The sequence below is a fragment of the Palaemon carinicauda genome, chromosome 1 (genome assembly GCF_036898095.1).
Source record: "Palaemon carinicauda isolate YSFRI2023 chromosome 1, ASM3689809v2, whole genome shotgun sequence".
In the NCBI taxonomy this organism is placed as follows: domain Eukaryota; kingdom Metazoa; phylum Arthropoda; class Malacostraca; order Decapoda; family Palaemonidae; genus Palaemon; species Palaemon carinicauda.
In genome coordinates this window covers 92,561,770-92,571,403 of record NC_090725.1, presented here as the reverse complement: position 1 = coordinate 92,571,403, position 9,634 = coordinate 92,561,770, and the positions used below count along the sequence as shown (strand labels likewise).

Genomic DNA, 9,634 nt, shown 5'->3' with positions numbered 1-9,634 from the left:
AACGGGGATAATGTATGAAAGTATACTAAAGCGCATAGGCTAGGTAGCCTAGCGCAGGGCGAGATCTCGGTTACCTAAATCGCCGAAACTCTACGTATACGATCGACATTAGGAAGAGGAAATTTATATGCATAAATATATCTTTACTAGTATACAGTAATTGTGCATAAATAGCTTTCATAATTTATCAATGCTATTACAACCGGGAATGTCGTTCTGCTAACTAAATAACACATGCGTAACGAACGACAGCGCCTCCGGTGAGTGGCCAAGCTCCATAACACATAAAATTACACTAATTTCACTGTGAAGCAGGAGCTAAAAATTATACACTGTAAAGAATAAATACCCAAGTTTCCAGAGGCAGAAGAAGCTGGAGATTGCATTTTAAATCCTCTCGATAACGATCACAAAACGTTAGAATAACAGGGAAAACCACCGTGCGCAATCACTACAGAAATTGGAATGAGCACCATCTTGGAGACTCGTAATAGTACGGGAGAAAGGGTAACCTTGATAACGGCTCCTCTTCTGTTTTTGCCACTCTTCCCCTTCGAAACGAAAACGCTATTCGGGGTGAAGATTGCTATGTGTTGTATCAAGATATACGTCCCCTGATATTATGCGATATCCTTAAGAGAAATTTTAAGGATATTCGCGCCAGGAGTTAGAATTCTGGAGACCTTAAGGTCAATTTTCTGGGAATATCACTGTAGCCAAATATCCCTTAGAAAGCTACCTATAGGAACCTTCCATCAGGACGACATGGCTTGAGCCCAAAAAGAACCTTTATCGCTGCCGCTCACTCTCTCAGAGTCTCTTGAGTTATTGTGATGTAACTTGGCGTTGTAAACAAATGCTACAAACAAAATAGATGAGCGTCATCATAAAAAATGCTAATCTCACATATAGCACAAAATAAGAAGATTTATATCCTATCTTTGAGGTAATTTAGGTAATTAGCACAGAATTCAATACTTTTAACAAACTCTAAAATACTTATAATTAAAATTGAAACACATTCTATCAATGAAATCTGGTACAATATAACTTTCAATACATGTAGCACCTATTGTATTACAGTACAAATTTTACATAATACATAATACCTAATGCTTCTAAATAAGTCATAGAATCTTCCATCTAATGTTGCTATTTAAATCTGCAGCAATGCTGAATCACTTAGATTGTTCAATGTGAAGAGGCATAATTAATTCCCACCTCCATTAGATTAGGCTACAGAACTCAATGAAGACAACTTCCTAAACTAGGTTAGTTCTAACCTAGTTCTAATTTTAGGCTAGGTTTTCTTTTTATGCACTTTTTGATGCTTCAAACATAAAAAAACTTGATTATGCACTTTGTGTCTTCATGCAGAACTACCCCTACCTTCTGGTAAAACTTTAAAATCCTGCCTACTGGTAAAAGTTTACTTTAGTACAATCCTACCCAATTTTAACACAAATAAAATATTGGATCCTAATTTGTTAACTTATGTTTTTCTTTTGCAGTCTATTCTGCCTTCATCTTCTTGGCTGAATGCTTGAACTCCTATCCCATCCTCGTAGCCACTATATTATAAGAGCTGTTATCGCTGCTGTTCACTCTCGGAGTTCCTGAGTTGAACAGATGTAAATTTGCATGGTAAACAAATAAATGATACAACCGAAACATGTGAGCATCATTATAAAAGATTCTAATCTCACAGGCAGTACAAAGTAAGAAGAATTATATTCTATCTTTGAGATAATTTATACAGGATTCTATACTTTAATACATACTGTACACTACAATATTAAATATTAAAGTTAAAACAACTTCTATCAATGAAATCTGATGGAACATCACTTTCAGTACATGTAGCCCTTATTGTATCACACTACAAATTTTATGCAGTGCTTACCAGACCCCGTTTTCTTCCGACTGGCAATGTGTATGAAGTCAGCTGACTACGTGCCTAAAATGAGTACACTTAGAGGTGCGAGCGGACTCTCATACAAGAGTGGTTTTCCTCCATTCAATGGGCATCATGATCTGAGCTGAATGTATGCGAAAGTTGTACCTTAAAATGTTTATCTGCTATCTCATGTCCACCTGGGAAGGGAACAGAAGAGCATGAATGCAGACTGTGCACCAAGGTAAATGCTAGTTATGCGATCATTGAACTCATACTTGTGTAATAGCAATCAATCATTTGGGACCTAAGTAAATATCTCCCCTTAAGGAGAGCTCGCTAAAGGTGGCGCATGTGCATCCAGGGAATTGCGTGAAGTTCTGTCACTATGCGTGCCAGTGATGAGCATGCTAGTGTTTGGGTGAGTGTGCTGTTGTTGCTCGCTCCAGGCTCGTGCATATCAGGAGTGCGCTAGGCACAGACAAGGTCTGGCATGGCAGGATTTTCCGCCCTAGCTTGAGAAGGTTGCTTGCACGAAGCAAAGTTTTCATTTAAAGTCCAAATACACTGCGTGCTAGGAGACATATTGCTCATGAGTGCACACATCGTATATAGAAGGACTACGGTCTGTCTTTTGGAAAGCAAAACTTGTTCCTCCCAATACCGTCTTCTTTTCAAACTCGAAATGGGTTAGATAAACGAGGAAGTCTAACTCTAGGGTAGAATATTAGCTGACTGTCCGAGTTCAGACCAAATGACAATGTCACAAGATGCCTAAATTTCAGTCCCCTTCAAGGTATTAAATCCACAGACATAGCGCAGACCCATTAACTGGAACAAGATATGAAACTTTGAGACTCCTCCCATGGGAAAGGCTCACCTAAGGGAAACAGGCATATCTTCCAACCTTGAGACTTATTCAAGAGTTAAAGAAAATTTCAAAAGCCAAGTATGAACAAAAGCCAATAGCCTGTCTGTTATTCGACGGCAGTAATTAAAGGGACTGTTCAGTGTGTCGGCAAAGGTAGGAGCTGCCCAGCCACTGGCCGACAGTTGCTGCCTACTGCTGAGACCTCTTAATCAGTTTTAATTGTGAATTTCCAGCTCTGCTTGAAGCAGTCACCTATTTAAAGGACAAAGGTTTTTATTTGTGTAAGAACAATAGGATTTTTATGTGGTAGAAAAAACAAAATCAAGTGAAGTGAACCGACAAGAATGCAGAAAAATACACAAATAAAAGAATAGGCAGTCATTAGTGTAGGATTCATGTAAAGAGTCGCAAATATAGATATAAAGTCCGAAGATTAGGTTAGAGAATACATCTTAGGGTGTCAGAGCTAACCTGACTGGAACCAGGGACCTAACCTGACATAGGTTATCATCAATTATATAATAAAGTACATGAATACTTTGTAACCTAATCTAATGTATGATACCCAGTCGTAGGATTACGTGGATATCCCTTTCACCTACTGAAACATTTTTTTTTATAATTTCTTGATGCAAGTCCTGTATTTGTCTATGCATTTAAGATTGAATAGAATAGGCATACTCCTCTCTGCAAGGTAAATCAGCCAACTTTTACAAATAATTTTTAATCACCTGGATTTTTATTTTCAAAATACTCAAGGTGCAAATTAATTGAAAAATGTATAACCCATTTAAGTAATAGGACAGGAACCCTGCTTGCAATGAAGTTGAATTATTCAAATATAAATTCTTAGGTAATCTAGAATCAGTAGACCTTTAAGAAAATACCTGGTAACCATACACGGAATAGAATAAAAGAGTTATGGAACGTCTGGGAAGCATTAGTAATTGACTTGGAAAATATTTGAAATACCAATAATTTCATCGCACCTATGGCAAGCCTGGGGGAGATAAGACCAGAAATGTGGCCTCTGTATAACTTAACTTTATTTAACGAAAAACATGGGTATTTTTATAACTCCCAAAGGGTCTCATTGAGGTGAATTACATACTTACACTCTCTAAAATACCTATTTTTGAAAGTTAAAACTTGATAAACGAGAATAGGCAATGCCTATGCAACTTGAACCTAACCTCAATAATTGGAGGCTAGTCTACTACTGTATTTTGAAGACCAGACTTAACCTTTATTGGGTTAGAATGAATAAAATGCTTTGAATATCATTAATTATCGTCAGTATTATGCAATTGCCCTTACAATGTCTAACTGACTACGTTTAATGAATCAGAATTCAGGCCAACTGTGCAATTTGGGTTATGGCAAGGCTAGCTAGTTTACTGGAGCAAGTAAAAATCTTCATTGAGACTCGAGCAATTCATATTGAAAGACAATCATTGTGTTTTATTTATATTTTCTAATATCATCATATTCGTAATGTCTCAGAACCCAAATATATGGTCAACCATGATACATTTCCTTACAAGTAGGCTATCAGCTAACTTCTGACTAGCTTGATCTTCCTCAGCGTTAAGGTGCTATCCATTTTAGCGCTTCTAGTTCTATACCCTGCTTTTACCCATTAATAATAATACTCTTTGAAACGCTTTTAGTTATTCTGCTTTCTAAAATTGTAAATAATTACTACAGAAAAGTAAAAATTGAGAGCACAGCAGTTCTACATGATGCAAAGTTGCTTAGAGCCTTCGTAGTTGTACGGCCATAAATGCAAATGACTGTATAAAAAATCGGGTCGCCACTAGCCAAGCGATAATTACTGGTCACTCCTCATATACGGAAAATATCTGCCGAATAGATAGTTATTTTTCATAATTTCGTCATTGCATTGATTTACGTTACCGTAAGCCAATCCAATCTATTTATTGTGGCAACGTATCATTGCTTTTCAAATATTCAAATGTTGGAGCTAACTAGAGCAATCTGGTGTTTTTTTTTCTGCATCGGTGGTCTAGGTCTAGGTATTTTTTTTAGCTTTGTTAGTTTGTTGTGAGGGATTTCTTGAATTTGGGGAAAACCAGTGTTGCCAACTTAAGGGCGAAATGCGCTAGATCTAGTATATTGGCCTCACATACAGCGCATAGATCTGGTATTTTGCACATAGCACATCTATATATATATATATATATATATATATATATATATATATATATATATATATATATATATATATATATATATGTGTGTGTGTGTGTGTGTGTGTGTGTGTGTGTGTGTGTGTGTGTGTGTGTGTAGGTTAAGGTGCAATCAATTCTTAATAAGGTGAAGTTGAATATCCCAAGATGAACCTGTTCTGTACCATCTCTCTCTCTCTCTCTCTCTCTCTCTCTCTCTCTCTCTCTCTCTCTCTCTCTCTCTCTCTCTCTCTCTCTCTCTCTGTGAAATTTCTGAAACCATAGTTGCTACTAGACATTGTAATTTCGGGGCTATTATATTATTTACGAAAGTTTTACAGAATACATCATTGTTGTTTATTTTTCATTACAATTTTTGGTAAATTACATTCCTCAAGTCCGTAGTTAATAAAGTTTAAACCTGTGTGACAATTCTATAAGGCAATTTAGTGTAGGCTACCTGATTACACTGTATGTCAGCCGTATTATTCTTATAACAACCTATATCCAACATTCGCAATAACTGCAAATTGTTGCCTTGACTTTGTTGTTGTTAGTTCATCTTCTATGCGAAGGATATTATCACCAAAATTCACACAAACGGAGAAAACGCTTCCTTGCGCATTTCAGACCTCAATCTAGCTCATTTATATCCAACACAGTTGGCAACAGTGGGGAAAACTTCTAGCTCGTGAAAACTGTACTTTTCGTTTCTGTGCTCCGTGTGATTTTAACTTTTATGCAATTGATTGCTGTTGGTGTATTTGATGTGCACATGAAAAAGGTCAGGAAATCGTAAATGTATCCTACACACGAAAGTATCTTGTGGCAGTCAAAGAAATTTCGGCATTCCACTTTTATGAATGACAAGCTTTTTTCCATTAAACAACCTCTATTTCAGCCGAATGGTGAGTATTATGTGACGGACTATTAAATAGAACCTGGTAATTTTGTATTGTATTACAGGGGAAACCTAGAAGGTTACCTTTCATTTTAATACAGACTGTGATCTGTATAGGTTTAATGTATTTGAACTTCAAGTGAATCTCATAAAAATCCGCACAAATCTGATTTTGGCTATGTTTATTAAAATCGACAGTAAAGATGAGGTCGTGGGATACTGATCATTACCATTTAGTTTTATCTTTGTTAGGTCCAGGTTTTGTACAAACGAATTGCAAATGAGTATTTGTAAATAACGACATTAGGTGAGATTAGGCATTAGATTCAATTTTCCACAAACACATCATCGTATTTGTAGGGAGTAGGTTAACCAGGGCACCAGCCACCCGTTGAGATACTACCACGAGAGTGTTATGGTGTCCTTTGACAGGCCAGACAGGACTACATTGGATTCTTCTCTCTGGTTACGGTTCCTTTTTCCTTTACCTACACATACACCGAATAGTTGGCCTATTCTTTGCATACTTTCCTCTGGGTAAAGTTTTACTGTATTACAGATTCTCATTTCGAACAGAAAATATATGTTTCCCTGTAGGAAATGACATGGTTTAACTGAATTTGACCTTTATTTCAACCCCAAATAAACAGAACAACCAATTCAAGTAACTTTAAGTAACCGAACTGGTTGTTGTTGTTGTTGCGGATGAAATGAAGGTGAAAACCAGCTAAATCACGTTATTTTCTACAGGAAAACATATATTTTCTGTTAAAATGTTTAATTGCTCTTGTTCAAATTCCGTCCTCACTTCACTCATCAAGAACGTATGTAATGCGCACGCTAACATTAGCAATGTTACGTTGACATTGCTAATGTTAGCAATGCTACGCTAATTATATACTCTTTACACAATATATATAAGGGTACAAAAGGGTACAGAACCTAACAAACCCACCTAACCTAACCTAGTAGTTCCCAGGTCACAACCCCTAGCCGGGGGCAAGCGCCCGTACCCTCTTCCCAGGTCACAACACCTATCCAAGGTTCTACCTGCAAATATATAAAATTAAAGAAATTAATGACTTACTTTTATGACAGCGACGAAGAAACTTGTGGGTCACCGGAGTGTTGTGACTGTGACGTCTTAACTTCTGTATATCAACATCGCCGTTTCTTCTTAGTCTTAGCTTAGTACTGCACTTGGGACACTGTAAATGTTGGGCTATTACATTATGAGATTCAAGAAAATTATCAACATTGGATTTCACCGAAATACTTTCAAGTATGGATTACTGCAGTCGTTAAAAGTTTCTGTAACTTCCATCGTAAATCGTAAAATATGCCAAAAAGACGTCACTTGAACTATCAAAGACCTGACTTGGACAAAGGTTTCCACGGAAAAGGGTGTGGGTTGGGAAATATTAACCCCCCTGTGCAAACTTTCCATACGTATGGGTTCGTGATTGGTAAACGGAAAAGCAACGGAGTCTAGAGAGTAAACATGAATGAACCAGAATGGGAAACTTGTTCAGAGCAAGTATTTGTGAAATCTGGGCGTGACAAGGTAATAAAATGTATAAAAGTAATATAACAAGATGAAATGGAGTGTATGGTAAATAATATTTAATGGGAATATTAAATGAGGTGATTTTATAAGATATATGATAATAAAACAAGTAATCCTTGGGCCAAACGTAATATGTATCCGAGGGTATTACAAAAAAGGAATGGTATAGGCCTAGTTGTACTGGATCAAGTTAAATACTTGATCCAATCGAATATTTAAATGTGGCGGCTAGAGAAGAAGTAATCCTATTGGTGGAAGAGGAGTCTATGCGCAGGTGGTAGGAGTTTATGCGCAGAAGGTCGAAACCTGCTATGTACAAATAAACGAACGAGAGCGACTGCAACCTACCAGTAGAATGTCAACAAATAAATGAAAAACACTGCTAATGTTAGCATGTTACGCTAACATTGCTAATGTTAGATTGAGTAGCTCAGTATTACCGTATTTTTTCATCGGTTTATTATACATCCAAGAAGGTAATGTATAGAGAACAAAATGCTTGTTTTACCATTATATACCGTTTCCCCAGTATGTTTTCCCCACCCAAAACCCCGAGTTCCCACTGGGGGTCCCCCATTATTGTTGGATATATATATATATATATATATATATATATATATATATATATATATATATATATATATATATATATACTGTATATATATATTTCTGAAACTTTATTTGCGAGTGTCATTTTCAAAGAGAGCTGATTTTTTCTGTAGAAAAAAGTAGTTTTTCCCCTAGGTTACATTGCCTTGTAATACAACACAATAATACCCTCCTCTGTCCTCTTACACCTGACAACACTGAGATTACCAAACAATTCTTCACCCAAGGGGTTAACTACTGCACTATCATTGTTCAGTGGCCACTTTAATTTAGGTAAGGGCAGAAGATACTCTTTAGGTATGGTAAGCAGGTCTTCTAGGAGAAGGACACTCCAAAATCAAACCATTGTTCTCTAGTCTTGGGTAGTGCCATAGCCTCAGTACCAGGGTCTTCCACTGTCTTTGGTTTGAGTTCTTTTGCTTGAGGTTACACTCGGGCACACTATTCTATCTTTTTTCTCTAATTGTTTTGTTAAAGTTTTAATAGTTTATATAGGGGACATTTATTTCAGTGTTACTGTTCTCAAAATATTTTATTTCTCGTTGTTTCCTTTCCTCACTGGGCTATTTTACCTGTTGGAACCCTTGGGCTTATAGCATCCTTATTTTTGGGTTGTAGCTTAGCAATTAATAATGATAATAACTAATAGTAATAACAAGAACTTTCTTGGATAGAAAGCCATTGTGTGTAGTCTCTATTGTGGAAGATTTTATCATCATTTAGAATATATTTGTTATGGTGTATACTGTTCGATTCTGAAATACTTGAATGAATATTACAGTGATTACTTTTAAGCACTTGGTATTTTGAAAATTAGTTAGCAAGATAGGTTTGAGAAATTACTCTAATCATTGTACCGTGCATTACAAATAGCAGGGTGAGGGTAAGTATGTGCGACCCATAACAGGCTACATGCTGTTCGGTTGCTGCGTATGGCCTTCTCCAGAAGTTATTTGCTATTACTGTATTTATACAAAATAATATGCAAAGATATCACGGTAATAGAGTAATATTTGTATCATTATTTCAAATGGACTCAAACTTACTTTAATTGTCAAGTATGATACTGCATTTCTAGCGAGAAGAATTAGTTAAAAGAAATGGGTAAAATTACAATTTCAGCCAAACTCGGATATCCGATACAATAACATATTTCTTCTTGCTTGAATGGTGGGATTTCAATGAACTTGACCTTCATTTCTACCGCAAATAATCTAATTTAGAGATACAGGACCCCCTCTTAAGAACTACAGTAATGAGGTTTCCCAGTGGGAAATCGTGGTGTTTTGGGTGGGAGAATACAGAAAATTAGTAAAACAAGAGAAGCTGTTTAACCTAAACACACCCACCTAACCTGACCTAGGGGAAAATGTATAAAATAAGATTAGATGTTTAATAACCTAAACACACCTACCTAACCTAACCTAGGATAAAACATATTTGTTCCGTAATTGAAATACAAACCACGCTATTTAATATGGGTAATTACTTTCGGCGTAGCTGAAAGGATGAGCCATTAGAATTTTAACGAGGGTTTACTACCCCACCGCTAGTTAGCGTTGTTAGGGAGGGTTTTTTGCTTTTTCTTTTTCTAGAGTGTTGT

At 36.4% G+C, this 9,634-nt stretch overlaps 1 long non-coding RNA gene across 1 annotated transcript in view; it reads left to right on the top strand.

The window, feature by feature from the left end:
- Window positions 1-5,626: 5,626 nt before the first annotated feature.
- The window catches only part of LOC137642662 (uncharacterized), a 661,414-nt gene continuing 657,406 nt past the window's right edge, over window positions 5,627-9,634 (top strand). Inside the window, exon 1 of the long non-coding RNA XR_011044837.1 lies at window positions 5,627-5,862. This is a non-coding gene — a long non-coding RNA (uncharacterized lncRNA). The remainder of the gene's footprint in view (window positions 5,863-9,634) is intronic.